The following is a 14,863-nucleotide window of genomic DNA, read 5'->3' as shown; positions in this document are numbered from 1 at the left end:
GACCATTGTAATAGTTATTGGAATTTTGTAATTTAATAAATATTATGTAAACTTATAAAGCCTAAGAGCAAAAACAAAGAGTTGTTATCTCTGTGGAAGCTAAGTGAAATGCTTTGGAAAGATAAGTAGAAAAACAATTTCTGCCAAATTAAGTGACAAAACTACAGAAGGTTAGGGGAAAAGATCACAATAATCTAGAAAGTACTGCACGTAGATTGCCTCATATGTATATTTAAGATCATTCTACATTTTAAAGAAATACAAGTGGAAATTGTAAAGAAGGCATTTTGGATGTTGCTTGTGAAAGATACTGGAGAGCTCTAATCAGCAGACCAGTATGTCAAGAAAACACTCTGGCCCTACATCAAAAGATGACAATGGAATGTCCGTACATATGTTTTAAGTTAAAATGTTTGGTGTATGAATATATCATTCCCCCTCCCTACCCAGTTGCTATTTTTGAAAGCAAACAATACAACACCAAGAGTGAACTCTAAGGTAAACTATGGACTTTGGGTGATGATGATGTGTCACTATAGGTTCATCAATTAATTGTAACAAATGCATCACTCTGGTGAGGGACGCTGAAAGCAGGGGATGCGATGCATGTGTGTGGGCAGGGAGTATATGGGATATTTATGTCCCTTCCTCTCAGTTTTGCTGTGTACCTAAAACTACTCTTAAAAAAATAAAAGTCTTAAAAAAAAAAGAAAAACGAAAAGTAAATGACCATTGCTGGTCCCAACTTACTTAGATATATCATTATTCAAGTACCCTTACTCACTAAGCCGCTTTTCAGAGTTCTAAATTTAAATACATTAGGGAAAGGGAACTACTTCAGCAAGTAGGTAGGGACTTGTTTTTGTGATTTACCCACACCATATTCAGTCACACAAAATAGCATTTCCTGTAATACATGAGATCCAGGCCAAGAAGTGTTGCCCTGAGGTAGCAAAAGAGGGGCATTTGGAATAGAAGTTTACAAGTGCTGCTCTACTAACTGGCATCCTCAAAACTGTCAGGAGAGCTTTCTAAAAGTACAGATTCCTAAGACCCATGTCCAGTATTTGGAAATCGTAGGTCTGGGGTAGGACCCAGGAAACTGTGGGGTTTTTTTAAGTTTCCTAGATGCTTCTGATGGGTAACCAGGTTTGAGAAAGATTGATGTTGAGCAGTGCTGTCTAACCTAAATATAATGCAAGCCACATTTTCTGGTAGCTACATTTTCCAAAGGATTTTCTAATAGCCTCATTCAAAAAAGAAAACTTAAGACATTTTATTTAAATCAATAAGCTCAAAATAATTCAACATGTAATCAACATAAAAATTATTAATAAGATATTTTACGTCCTTTTTATTTGTACTAAGTCTTTGAAACCCAGTGTGTGTTTTACACTCAGTGCATCTCAGTTTGGACCAGCCCCACTGTCAGTGCTCAACAGCCACCTAGGGCTACCGGCAGCCACACTGGGAAGAACAGATCCGGGGTGTAAAGCGGCATTCATCTTAGCGATGTACGCTGTCTTGGTGATGGTACTATACTTTGATGGTTCACAACTACTAAGTGACGGAGGAAAGAAGGTGATTAGAAAAGTCAAAAAGGAGAATGAAACAGCATGAAAAATGAAGGATGAATATGACACTTAACTCTTTAACTGGGAGGGTTTTGTACTGTAAGTGAAGGAAGCACACATAAATATTCAAGGAAAAACAAACAGAACTGATGTCTGTGTACTCAAGAAGGGGAAAAGCTGGACAATTCAATTAGACAAGAGTAAAAACTGTCTACCACACAACTCCAGTTTTTAAGTCCAAAAATAGAATTCCTACGGAACTCATGTTCACCTTTCAGAAACCTGTGCGACAGTAGAGTATGGAATAAATACCTTTATGGAAAAAGTAAACTGCCCAGCATAAAAGTAATTTATAGAAGCATTTCCAAATGTTTTAAGCTGTGCACACACTTTTTCATCTATCACGCTATAATGTTAGTGAAAACACATTTTGGAGGCTGAAATCATAAATCTGAACAAAGAGCTTAACATAGAACTGATGCACATTATCCTTTGGGAATTTAACTAATTTTTTTTTTTTTTTTTAAGATTTCAACAGTAAAGTATTCTAACCAGGACTATCACAGCCAAAAATGCTGTAAATCAAACAAAACATTTGTGAAGGAAAGCTCCTTAATTCCTCACCAAACACTTGTATCAATGAAAAAATAATCAGAATAGAACAAATTCCGTGTCAGAGGTTAATGGGGACGTGTGAGGTATCATATTGCAGACTTTTATTATACACTATGTAAAAAATCTATGGGAGCCAAGTGTTTCTTCTGAAGCCTACAACTGCACTCAATTTACGTATGAATTTAACATATGAAATACATTTTTTCATTTTCCTCTTACCTAGTGACTTCAGATGGCACAAAATCAGCTTTTGGAGCAACCACAGAGGCAATGATAAAGTTCTAACAATTCAATTTAAAACTGAATTCTTTAACATGCCAATTCAAAAATACATAAAATGATGTTCTCCATCCTCCATTTGGAGACACATCTTTTACTCGTTCATCCAATAGAGGCATTGGATTTTCACTGCTCTGCCATCTATACTTTTGCTCAGGTTAGAAGTGGCCAAGGAAACTCAGGATCCAAATTATAAATAAGCAGTAACTTGACAACATGAGCATCTAGTTTGTATATTTATACACCTAAGTCACAATGGCTGTATTATTAACGATTAACAAATGAATAGATTTTTCTGTAACTTCTTTAGGGATAGATCCAAAAGGTGTTTGAAATCACAGCAATTAACTTTTAGCTAAGAAAACAGATATGTATCTCAATGTATCTCTTGGATAGGTTAAATTATTGACTATTAATTGACTATTTTCAATTAACAGATTCAATCAAGACAGCAGTTAAATAAGAAAAACATTACACTGATAACAAGTGTTAATTTATTAATATGCTGTAGTTTATGCTCATTTTTCAGTAGATTTTTATTCATTCAACTAGTGCTTGCATTTTTAATATGCAAAGCCCTTTGTTAGGTGCTGTACTAAGTTAAAATTATAATAAAGAACAATTTGTTCTTTTTAATTTAAAAAAAAATTTTGTACTTATTTATGGCATGCGAAATCTCAGTTCCCCAACCAGGGATTGAACCCGTGCCCCCTGCAGTGGAAGCCAAGAGTCTTAAATCACTGGACCACCAGGAAAGTTCCATAATAAAGAACCATTTGTTCTTTATGTCCAGTCTATGAGCACTGTGCATACTCGCAAATACAAACACAAGACCAACACACACATATTTGAAAAACTATACCTACTGATCCCCTAAGTGCCCAGCCTGCTGCTGTCCCTATCACAGGTGAATATGAGATTTTCTCCTGAATTTCCCTCTAACTTTGTAGAACTGATATAAAATTGCTTCCCAAGTTCTGCAGCATCTCAGGGTTTTTTTTTTTTTTCCCTTCTGTTTATTTTAGGTTCCTCTGGCCATGTAAGTGCCTCTCATTTATCCTCCACAGATGGCTTCTCCTTTAGAGCTATTCTGACACAGGCGAACTGGTGGTGGCCTGTTTGTTACTCCTATTTACAAATCAATATCATGCAATCATAGGACATGCTAAATAAATGTAACAATGAAGGAGATATTAAGGTTGGAGAGCGTAGATGCCAAAGAACTAGAAAAAGTGAGTTATTATCACCTTTCTGTGAACATTTGACTGGCTGGAGCTTGATATTGAGAAAAAGGCAACATCGGTCTATCAACTTCTCCAAAATGTATCCTAATTCCTGTTCCTACCTTTGTGATGATCAGCATGGATTTGGACCATGTGACATCTGGCTGCTCTATTTTCTATGTGAAGGGGTAAGAGATAACCACATGTTGACTGTATCTTGAAGGTAAAAACAGGATACTCTGACAGAACCGAATGTGGAGTATACAGGAGAGAGAGGAAGCAAGCTTGACTCCCAAGCTTTTATCTTGAGCAATTAAGAGGATAAAGTTGTGATTTCCTGCAATGGGGAGGAATCAGGAGCAGAGTAAGTTTTTTGAGGAAATATCAGAAGTTTGATTAAAGAAGCCTGTTACATATTCAAGTAGAGATGTCAAGTGAGCAGTTGGGTAAATGCTTTTGGAGTTCAAGGGAAAGGTCTGTGACCAAGATATAAATTGGAAGCCCTCCACATCTATATGGATGAGACCAAGAGAGTGGGTGGATAAGAAGAGATCCAGGGAATGAAAGCTGAGTTCTCCAAGACTGGGTCAGAGACAGGATGAAGAATTAGTAATGCAGACCAAGAAGGAAGAGCCAATGAAGTAGCAAAAAACAGAAGACCAGAAAGTACTTCAGAGGAGGGAGTGGTCAACTGTCAAATGTCACTGAAAAAAAGTTAAGGACTGAGAACTGACCATTAAGTTTAACAGCATGTAATTCACCAGTGCCCTTGACAAGAGACATTTAAGGGGAATTTTGAGTGATTACCTGATTGGAGTGGTTTTAAGATGAACTGTGGAAGCAGTACTGAAGACGGAGAGTATAGACAACTCTTGTGGGTAGTTTTGCTGTAAATGGGAATTGAGAAATGGGGACAGTATCTGAAGGGGATGTGGGATCACATGCTTTGCCCATTCACTCTGTCACTCTCCTCTCACCTCAAATCTTCATCACCGCCTCCCCTCATGCTGATTCTAGCTGGTAACTTTGCTTTCTTATTTCAATGAGAGAAAACAGAAACAATCAGGAAGAATTACACCAAGTTGCCACCACAATTTCTAACCTCCTACCTGCATCCATATTCAATATGAAACTAGTTGGTTTGGTTGTGTGCTGTTCTGTGATGGTGTTTAGCTATGTGGGTGCAGGGATGGACCAGAACTATTGTATTATCCAGGGTTGGGGTTTTGCTAGGGGAGAATGAAGAGTGCTGGGGACAAGAACAAAACAATTATAACTGATACATTATTTTTGATTCCTAAAAATATAAGAACTGTCCTACTGTCAAAGCCAGGGCCCTGCCAGTTTAATAGAATGACTCAATCTTGGCAGAAATGCCATAAGATGGCAGCAGCTCACATTAGCTTTAAAGTTCAGATTTCTTAAAACCCACAGCTTCCCTCAACTATTCCTTCTACATCTTGCCTCTACACTTAACCAAACTTACTCTTTTCAGCCCATATCACCTCTTGGAGTAACATGTTATCTACTCAATATGTAAAGTAGCTGTTTAATTTCTTTTCTAAATTAGCTGAAATTAAAGACTGTGTTTGTTAATCTGTACCATACATATTCCCTATCATAGTATTCAGTTGTCATCTTTCCAGGATCCTTGGCGGTGCTCACATCCCTAATACATAAAATATACAGTTCATATTCACATCCTCATTTTTTAAGCACTATTTGAACAAAACATCTTATTAGGCATTAGGGAAAGGACATAAGAAGAGTGTTTCCTACCTTCAAGAAACTCAAGTATGCAATCTATAAGCTAACATGGGCAGTGCAAATGGGCAACCAGAATGAAGGGCAGGGAAAGAATGATTATCTGACCTCATTGCTCCAAGACCTAAATTGTAGTTGAAAGAAAGCACAAAGGACCCAAAATCAAAGAGCTTTCAAGTAAGAAGACCTAGATTTTCAAAATACTTAAACTCATTTTGTTTCTTAGGTAAAAAACAACAACAAAGAGATTCTAACAATTAAAATGAACACATTGTGTTAAACATAGAGTATGTTAGCATAGTGCAAAAGTTTCCTGTTCGGGAAATACTGTTCAGGATAAAAGCTCCAAACGGCCACAACCAATGCTCTTAAATGAACATGCTATCTATGGAGGCACAAAGCCACAGTTGAGAGCTGAAGCCAAGAACAGGAGTCTGAACAGACATAAACTCCCACTGGGCAGAACAGTTTTCTATAATCTTTCTAAATAATCTTTAGACCAGCTTCGATGAATCCCGTAGGATTGGGACCCTAATAAAGTCCATGGCCTATGAAAGCTATTTATAAAACTTTCCTGAGAAGGTTACACATACATATTGTCTCAAGCACTGTGTAACAAAAAGTTGTAACCTATTCCTTAGGGGATACCTGAGTTTTTAACAGATCTTAAAGCTATCTTTATCTTTATGTAGGTTAGGGATTTGGAAGGAAAAAGTAGTCTGATTATACTTGCTGTATGTATTTAAATCTGCTGTGCTAATTCTATTATCACCATAATAACCACCATCATTTATGTTCTGGACAGTGGACTAAGCACTTTACACATTATCTCAGTTAATCTTCACAAAAACAAGAAAACTCTAAGACGGTATTAGTATTCCTATTTTAGAGAAAAAGAATTGGGATTTAAATAAGCTAAAAAGGGCTTCCCTGGTGGTGCAATGGTTAAGAATCCACCTGTCAATGCAGGGGACATGGATTCAAGCCCTGGTCCAGGAAGATCCCATATGCCACGGAGCAACTAAGCTGTTCACCACAACTACTGAGCCTGTGCTCTAGAGCCCACAAGCCACAACTACTGAACCCACGTGCCACAGCTACTGAAGCCTGTGTGCCTAGAGCCTGTGCTCCACAACAAGAGAAGCCAATGCAATGAGAAGCCTGTGCACCTCGACAAAGAGTAGCCCCCGCTCGCTGCAACTAGAGAAAGCCCGCACACAGCACCGAAGACCCAACGCAGCCAAAAATAAATAAATAAAATAAATTCAAAAATAAATAAATAAGCTAAATGACTTTTCTAGGGTCTCACAATCACTAACTGGCAAAGCCAGGATTCACACCCAAGGACTCCACCCACTCACCTGACTATAAAGCCAGTGTGGGCTGAACAACCACTACAACGTATGTGTCTCTGTGTGTGTGTGTGTGTGTGTGTGCGCGCGCACGTGTGTGCACCACTGCCATCCCCTTTTCAAGGGGATTGGTACAGACACTATAACAACCTTTAGTAACCAATCTGATGCCCAGCAGTCGGCCCTACAGACACACCAAAAACCTGTCAAATCCCATTTTGAAGTCCTTAGTATGTCAAAAGGGATGAAAATTAGTACCAGTGTCTTTGTTCACAATTATTTAATGAGACCCAGCATACTGAAAAAAGGTGAAATGGGTTTTAACATTAGATATTCCCTCCCTACTATGTATGGAGGCCAGGATAAACCTCTGACTGCATTGTGATTCAACATCTATGGTTTTCACTCATTCAAATTCACACTCAAGTCATTATTTCTGATGTAGTAACCCTGCCAGGGATATAAGCCACCAAGCGGTAGATGAAATTTCAGGTTCACCTTTGGATCTCTGCTGAATCCATAAGTGCTGTATTATGCATTTGTTAGCCAAGGATTTTAATGGAAAGTGAGCATATTAAAAATGTTCTGTTCAGTGCACAAAAGTCAAATTTATGCCATTACAAAAGGGTTGCTTTCTCAAATTGGTGGGGTGTGGGAAGAAACAGCAAGCATTGCCCAAAGCAGATTATATGCAGACATGAGGAAATTAAAGCTCAAAAGTTAATGCAAATGAGCAACAGAGATCCATATTTTAGAGGTCAGATTTTCGGAAATTATCTCCTAAACGAGATTTCTAAGAATATAGAATTTTTAAGTGAAAGTTGAGGCTGGAATGCAACTCGTCAATTTAAAATAATCCTTTGAATCTTTTCTTTCCTAACCAGGGTAAAGACATAACATAAGCAGCAAGAAAACTTTCATATTTAGGCCTTCATTTTCTCCTCTTTTTTCTTAAAGCCAATACATGTTGATTCTCCAGGAACTTTTCCAATAGCTGGTTAAATTTCCTGAAGGAAGCTAAGAAAGAATACAAGTTCTTTATACACATGCGTAAATTTATTTACACACACACACACACACACACACACACACACATATACACATATTCCAGCAAAATATATCCAGGTTGCACACTGCAGGTTTGTACTCCCTGGAAGCTGCCTCCTCAAGGAGAGGTACAAACTGGATGTTAAACAGAAGCTGAGGTCTTAAGACCTTGAGATCCATGGATTTACCAATCTAACCTTTTCTCTCCTGCACTAATACTACAACAAAACAGACAGTAGCAGTTCAGGTGCATATATGTACTTTTACTGACCTGAGATCTGGTTACTTATTATTATTAAAATTGGTTCAGAAATTTGAGAAGAAATAAGGAAGATGAGTGTCTAGTATTATTAGAAAATTACTACTCCATAAAAAAAATAGAGATCAGAAAACCCACAGCTGTAGAGCCAAGTTCTTTGTTAGGCATGTACAGCTTTCTAAATCCCATAAAAATCTCAACATCTGACCCATTTCATTTTTACAAGGGAAGGGGCTATTACTCTGGAAAATACGCGTAAAACTCCGCAGCATTCAGAGGCATTAAACAGTTTTACTTCACATTTGTTTCCTGTGTATCCTGCTTGATAGACACACTGCAGCACCTGCTGCTATAACTCTGCTCTTCATCAGCTCCCAGCCTTCTCTGTTCAGAAAGACTGGTTTGCACTGCTTTTCCAACAGCTGAGGTTATGCTGCCCTCTCCTGTTCACTGCACAGAATGTACTGAAATGACGCTCAAAAGGAACGCAAAGTGGTGTTGGATAAAACTAACAACTAGAGATTGTTCACTCTTTATTATAAAGGTTTTTTAAGCCAGTAAATCAAAACCAATTTTAATCAAGATGGCAATGCCATAGTAATTTTAAATTTGGTTTTAGATAGAAGCTATTCCAGAGAATTTCTGAAGTCTTTATTTAAACATTAAACTGGTAGTTGACTTTTCTGAATATTGTTTTCATATTACCTAAATTGTAATGATCTATTTTGTACAATAAAATATTTTAAAACATTAAAATAGAACATTTTAAACATATAAAAATAAAACATTTTAAAACATTAAAAATAACATATGTTAAATTTTAATATTAGCTAGAGAATTCTCAGGAAATCGATTTCTCTCCAATGAATCCAAATTTAGAAACACTCAAAAAGAAGCAAGTAAGGGCTTCCCTGTTGGCGCAGTGGTTAAGAATCCGCCTGCCAATGCAGGGGACATGGATTCAAGCCCTGGTCCGGGAAGATCCCACATGCCGCAGAGCAACTAAGCCCGTGCACAACTACTGAGCCCACGCGCCACAACTACTGAAGCCTGCGAGCCCTAGAGCCCGTGCTCTGCAACGAGAAGCTACCACAATGAGAAGCCTGGGCATAACAATTAAGAGTAGCCCCTGTTCACCGCAACTAGAGAAAGCCCGCACACACCAATGAAGACCCAACACAGCCAAAAATAAATTTGGTTAATTTTTTTTTTAAAAAAGCAAGTAAGTGGATGAGAAAAGCTAACAACAGAAATTAGTCTTCCTTTGGAATTTTACCGAAGCACACATACAAGAAGATAAAGGAAGTTTTCAAAAGGTTCTTTTCATCTCTAAATTTCAGAATCTGAAAACATACCCACCAGAATTCCGTATCTCCAAAAAGTAGTTTTTCTTCTGCTCTCAGAATCAACTATAAATCAGTAACACTGGCGTGTTAATGCAATTGTCTCCCCAGATTTTTGTGGACAGGAACTGCACTGTAGTCTAGGATGAGAATCTGCATCTTATGCTCATTCATCTTAAAGAGATCTTTAAGAAGCAGGTTCTTCTCTGCCAACACTATAGAATGGATACCTAATCCAGGATTATTTTTAAGGCCAATTCCCCTACCAACCAACTATAGATAACGATACTCCTTTAAAGTTATTTATAACTGCTTCTGAAAATTAACATTAATTTATTAACTTTAATGGCAAGGCAAAGAACTAGCTGCAATCTTTTGTAAAATACACTCATTATTCACTTTGAGACAGGTTTTCTTCAAATCACGTTCTTATGGACAAATGCCTCCCCTTGTCTTCCCTTCTCTTTTAAGACACATCCTCGGATCTGCTAGTTCACCTGTGTATTAGGGGCCCAACAAGGGTTCCGTGGTAGATCCCTAGTTCTGGAGACTTCATCGCTCTACATCACTGTTGGTGGCCTAAATTAATGGGACAAGTACAGATCAGGAAACACTGCACAAACTCAAAGTGCACAGTGCAAATGACCTGTGGGAGATGATGCTTGTGTATTCTGGCTTTGTATAAACATTCTTCCACATCTGTACACACCTCTTGTGGAAGCCAATATATTGCCCTTGTTAGCTTATTTTTCATGCACTAAAAAGTGTCTCTGGGGCTTCCCTGATGGGGGTCCGCCTGCCGATGCAGGGGGTGTGAGTTCGTGCTCCAGTCCGGTCCGGGAGGATCCCAGGTGCCGCGGAGCGGCTGGGCCCGTGAGCCATGGCCGCTGGGCCTGCGCGTCCGGAGCCTGTGCTCCGCAGCGGGAGGAGCCGCGGCTGTGAGAGGCCCGCGTAACTCAAAAAAAAAAAAAGTGTTTCTGGACTCATAGTACGTTTGTTTAAGTCCTCATCCCTGATATTCTTCACCAATACACCCATATCAATTTACAAAGTATATTCCTTCCACATATATTAAATATAGAATATTTTAATCTTCAACAAAATGACAAATCTTATAATCAGTTTACCCACATGTCCAAGTCTGCTTGGAGCATACCCTGGGATGTGGAGGCTCTGTCTTCTCAGCCGGAAAATGAGGGAACCAATCATTTTTCAGGTCCTTCCAACTGAAAAATTCAGATTCTAACTGCAAGTAGAGTCTGCAATGCGAGACTCATCACTTCAGGCCTAAACTCCCAGCCCAATTCTCTCTGGGCAAGAGAGAGCATCTTCTCCAGAAATACAGCAAGAAAGTAGCAAGGCCACATTTTGGTCAGGCCACAGTTACTTCTAGAAAATAACACAACCAGTAATGATACTACTAACTCTAGAAAGTAATTTACCACAATCATCATTAATAATTACTTTAGATGACAGTATTAAAGAATATCACTTGTGTTATTAAGTAGAAGACTGTAATCATTTGTTTTAATTCCCTAAATTTTGTATCATTTAGCAATAAACTAAGTTTGAGAGGTAATCATGTAGATATTATAGAAACATACTTTTTTTTTAACACAGAGCCCAGAATTACATAAGAGCCCCTTCCTGGTAGGGCCTCTTCAAAGGACTAAAATCAAACATGAAGCAGGTTGGGCTTCCCTGGCAGCACAGTGATTAAGAATACACCTGCCAATGCAGGGGACATAGGCTCAAGCCCTGGTCCGGGAAGATCCCACATGCCACGGAGCAACTAAGCCCGTGCGCCACAACTACTGAACCTGTACTCTAGAGCCTGCAAGCCACAATTACTGAAGCCCACGCGCCTAGAGCCCGTGCTCTGCAACAGAAGCCACCGCAATGTGAAGCCCACACTCACTGCAACGAGAAAGCCCATGTACAGCAACAAAGACCCAACGCAGCCAAAAATTAATTTTTTTAAAAAAACAGAAAACAAAAAACATGAAGCACGTTCATGCCCCGTGGGTGGGTTCAATCCCACCCACGGGGCGTGGGTTCAATCCCTCGTCAGGGAAGTTCTCCATGCCCCGTGGTGCGGGCAAAAACAAAATCAAAAACATGAAGCAGTTTGGGAATCGCATAGGAGAGCAAAATGTTAAAAGAAACAGCTGTATTTCTTTGCACAACTGTTTACCTTTCATTATCAAAGCATCAAAGCAAAAATCAAGAAATCAGAATTATAGGGTTAAAGGAACAGTTTACATGCTCTTCCACTCAACGCTACATAGGGGTTCTGTTTTTGTTACATATTGTTTATATGTTGGGGAGATTTTGCTTTGGTTATTTTCTAGTCTACATAAAGCAATATCAATCTTATTAAATATATCTTCTCCCTTAAATAAGAGTTTGCATCTCTTATCCAAAGAGTTTGCATCTCTTATCCAAACTGGCTGTTAATTTCTAAATGTGAATGCCTTACTAGGAAGACAAGAGTTAAACTGTATAGGTAGGGTAAAATATTTTACTTTGCTGCTGAGAAAAAATTTCAACACACAAGTACACGTCTGGGGACTGGCAATGATTACGAGCACTTTCACTTGATTAATATACCATTTCAGTTGAGACTCACCAAAGAAAATAACTACTGGGGTTCTACCCAATGCAATAAAAGATAACTGGTCAGCTAATATTCAACTCAATTATACTTATTTTCGACTGATTTATGTTAAGTGAATGCTCACCTTCCAAAATCAAAGGTGAATGTTCACATTTTCTTTAACTGAAGAAAATAATGTGTAGAATAAATCAATCCTTTGTACTAGTTTATAGGCAACTGAACGTCCTCTCTCCCTCCCTCCCCTCCCATCTCCCTCCTTCCATCTCTCTCCCTGTCTCCCTCTCCTCCCCCCACTCCTCTCCCCCACCCCTCAGAAATACAGCTTGCTTTTAAAATGTTGCCTTCACGTCCCACAAATGATCTGTACTCTTACTTGCAAATGGTCATTATGCCCCGGACGGTCCTGGGATTTATCAGGCAGGCAGGTTTCTGCTTCATTGAAGAAACTTGCTGCGCACTGTTACACGGCTCTGACTGTTACACGGCTCTGACGGGAGAAACACCCTCAGCAGTTTTACCAAAACACAGAAGTTTCTTGAAGAGCAGCTCATTTCTTACCTGCTTTATTTTTACTACCACCCAAAAGGAAAGTTTCAAACTGTAACTGAATGTTAGCTAAACCTCCATCTGCCCTGCAGTCTATTACCCGAGACTCCACATGGCAGCAATGCAACCTGCGACACTTTGAATGAGCCTCACTTCACAGGGCAACACTAGGCAACAATAAAGGTAGTAAGTATATTTATGCCTTGGTAAGTTATTTTAAAATGTAAAAAATTTCACATAAACTGTTTCCTCTCCACGTAGGGCTCTGAACTTTGCTTCTGCATGTTAATATCATCCACATTATCATTTTCATGTTTATTTGAAAATTAAATTTCTAGACTCTTTACATGACAGAAAATTGGAATATAAAATTTTGAACTGGATAATTTAATTTCAAAACCCTAGCTTGTGGGTGGGGATAGAAAAGGTTTTATTTCTGCTTAAAAATTATACATGTACTCCCTCCTGAAACTGGGGTAACTGCAACACTTTATGACGTGTGTGGGTAAACACCTCCCAGCAAGACACAACATGCACCTATTTAGCAAAACATCTGCTGAGCCCCGGAACTCACCAAGTATATGCAAGCATCAAATCTAAGAGAAGACAGAATGTTTAATTTGCAGCATTCTGTATGTCAATACTTCATTTTCCCCGTACGGATCTCATATTTATGTGCATTTTGCTCCTTTTAATCTGGTGGCAACACTGTGAAATATCACAGGTCTTTTACCCCACATTTCTCTAACAAGCCAACCAGGTACAAACAGGATTTTTTATCTGTTTGTAAATTTTAGTTGGGAGCAGTTGAGTTGAAAGAAGGAAAAATAAAAAGCCAAATACTACATTTGTGTAAGGTTTAGTTCACATCACTCATACAATACTGTGCTGCTGGCATGTGTCTCAATAAACAAGCTTCAAAGAGAAATTACTGCAGTGTAAAGAGTTTCCCTGAATTCACATGCTTTTTACTGTTCCCAAGCCTCATACTGGCTTTTAAATTTTCAGATTCTTAGAGGTGTGTACCCCATATTGTGATAGGATACGTTTCTCTACCCTGCTCCCCAGAGTAGAGCTGGAGGGATGGGAAGTTGAGACAACTTGGCACCATTCTAGTTTAGAAGAGGCCCAGCTTGAGGTTCACTTTTGTTGCCAGAAAAAAAGGAACATGAGAAATTAAAGTGTCAAAAGAGGCTGGGGAGTTTAAGCCCGAGAAGGAAACCCACAAATTAAATGACTAAACAAATAGGCAGGTCAAATCTATTCATCCAACAGATTATAAGAGTGCCTATTACACCAAGCACTACTCTAGGCACCAGAGATTACAGCACAGAACAATGTCAGTGCTTCCATGGAGTTATACTGTGGATTATAATCTCCAGAGTATGGCTGTTGCCTTGATGCTCTCCAAATTATGCCCATTTTTCCAGAATACGCCTGCTCTGAAACCTTTTAGTCTTCAGGTAGCTTCAGACAAATTCTCATTTAGTGGAAGAGAAAGGGGCCTAACATACAGTCCACTATCACAGAGCAAAACCTTTTCCTCTAGGAATATGTTGTAGTCTCTATTTCTTAATTGTATATAAAATAACTAGTCACCTCTACTGACAACCTCCCAAAGCACAAGTTGAATTGACCTCACCAGCTGGGGAGTGTGGATTCTACAATATCAAGACAAAGAGCAAGAGCAACGAGAAATAGTAAACTGAAGCCCAACAATTTTCAAGGAGCGGAAGGAGAATCTTTTCCTAAGGGGAGCCTGCTGTACAGTCTGTGCTTATCTCCACTTCTTTTACTGATAGGTCCCTCTGACGCTAGCTTCTTACTGCCCTCTGCTGGGTAGGTCTGAACTCCCTCTCAAAGCTGCCCTGTCGTATCCACGTGCTATTTGACAAGTAAATTCACATGTTCACAAAACATACAAAAATGTTTAGTTTTATATTAATGCTACTTAAAATTAATCCTAAGACTATCTTGTTCCATTCTTTCATTTCTTTAAGAATGTTTTCTTACTACAAAAGCAATACATATTAAAGAAAAAAAAAGGAAAACCAAAATACCCACCTTTCCAGACGTAACCATTAAAACCTTAATGTATATCCTTCCAACCTTTCTTTTCTCTGAAGGCATCTGCCTTTTTTTTTTTTTTTTTACAAAATGTGGTCTTACTGTACGTTTTAACTATTGCTTTACGAATACATTGACAAATACCCTCCCATTCTGTCCATTTATACGGCATCATAA

The sequence above is a fragment of the Globicephala melas genome, chromosome 14 (genome assembly GCF_963455315.2).
Source record: "Globicephala melas chromosome 14, mGloMel1.2, whole genome shotgun sequence".
Classification (NCBI taxonomy): Eukaryota; Metazoa; Chordata; class Mammalia; order Artiodactyla; family Delphinidae; genus Globicephala; species Globicephala melas.
The sequence above is the reverse complement of the archived record's forward strand: the minus strand, read 5'-3'. Positions refer to the sequence as shown.